At 56.5% G+C, this 1,558-nt stretch overlaps 1 protein-coding gene across 1 annotated transcript in view; it reads left to right on the top strand.

Moving 5' to 3' along the window:
• Positions 1 to 1,558, top strand: part of LOC125481728 (filamin-A-like) — a gene marked incomplete at its 3' end in the record, with an annotated part of 17,960 nt that overhangs the window by 4,737 nt on the left and 11,665 nt on the right. The gene's annotated exons all lie outside the window — the stretch shown is intronic.

Raw genomic sequence — 1,558 nt, 5'->3', positions numbered from 1 at the left:
CCCGCTCCCTCAGCACTGACCCTCCAACAGCGCCCGCTCCCTCAGCACTGACCCTCTGACAGTGTGGCATTCCCTCAGCACTGACCCTCTGATAATGCGGCGCTCCCTCAGCCCTGACCCTCTGATAGTGCACACCCACCTCAGTGCTGACCATATGGGACAGGCTGAAGGACAGGACTGAATGGCCTCCTGTTCCTGCATTAACAGCTCAAGGAGGGCCTGAAATGGCCTCCTGTTCCTTGGGAACAGAGTTAGAGAGGTGTTGGGCAATACCATGAGATTTTTATTCGAGCCTTTGTTAGCTTCACTATAGAAAAGCATGCAGCCTTCCACTGCTGAACAGCAGCTCTGGCATCTTGAGTCTCTGGATTTGAACTCCTAACACCAGGACATGCAGGATGCAGACATGGCTATGGTGCTGGAGCTGTGTGTTTCGACACCCACACAGGGGGGACTGCAACTAGGCACCACCCCCCAGGATAAAAAGAGTGCCCCTTATGAAAGGTGAGGCCAATTTTCATTGAAGACCCCCCTCCTCCATCAGGAGGACACTAGTGCCCCTTTGCTCACCTTCCTTCCCTGTGGAAGGGAGAAAAAAATAAATCAGTGTGCATCCTTCCTTGATCAAATTGCCAGTTTTGCAGCTGAGAGCTGGGCAGAGCCTGTGTTCAAGCAAGAGCTCTGGATTGGACCTTGTTGAGCTCAGGGACTGTTCTGACAGGTGTTTGCTCCCCTGGTTTGGGTGAGGGGGGTGGTGGTGTGGGGGTATTTTGCATGGAATTGGTGAGGCAGGGAGGGGTGTGGAGGCTGCGGCATTTGTGCAGGTCATGTCCAAATTGAAGCCACTCCAGCCCAAACCTCGTTCTGCAAAGTATGGGGGGCTGTCGTTGGGAATTGGGATGCATTTGTGGGACTTGGGGATGGGTTTTGCAGCCGAGTGAAACTGGCTTCCACAGTCGAATAGCGTGCTGGGTGTGCAGGGGCTGAGAAGCTCTGTCTGAGGCTGCCTCTGTCCCTCCCCTCCACAAGGTGGAGGATGAGGGTGAGTGAGTAAGGAGAGAGGAAGAGAGTGAGGGGTGGGAGGACAGTGAGGGGATGGAGGAAGGGTGGGGGCGGGGAGGGAGGAGTGGAGGTGTGAGTAATGGAGGGGTTATGGAAGGGGGAGGGGGAGGGGGTAGTGAAGGGAGGGACAGAGACGGGTGGGGGAGGGGCAGAGAGAGGAGCTCTATCTGAATCTCTGTCCCTCCCCTCCAAAGGGAGGAGTTGAGGAGTGGGGGAGTGAGGAAAGGAGTGAGGGAGGAGCTCTCTCTGATTCTGTCTGTGTCCCTCCCCCAACCCCGCACAGGGAGGAATTGAGGAAGTGATTGAGGAGGGGAGTGAGGGGGGAGCTCTGTCTGATTCTGTCTGTGTCCCTCCCCCCCCTGTTGAGGGAGTGATTGAGGAGGGGAGTGAGGAGGGAGTGAGAGGGGAGTGAGGGAGGAGCTCTCTGTCTGATTCTGTCTGTGTCCCTCCCCCCCCTTGTACAGGGAGGAGTTGAGGGAGTGATTGAGGAGGGGAG

Source organism: Rhincodon typus, unplaced genomic scaffold (assembly GCF_021869965.1).
Source record: "Rhincodon typus isolate 14 unplaced genomic scaffold, sRhiTyp1.1 hic_rhity00003338, whole genome shotgun sequence".
Classification (NCBI taxonomy): domain Eukaryota; kingdom Metazoa; phylum Chordata; class Chondrichthyes; order Orectolobiformes; family Rhincodontidae; genus Rhincodon; species Rhincodon typus.
This window is presented reverse-complemented; position numbering and strand designations above follow the sequence as displayed.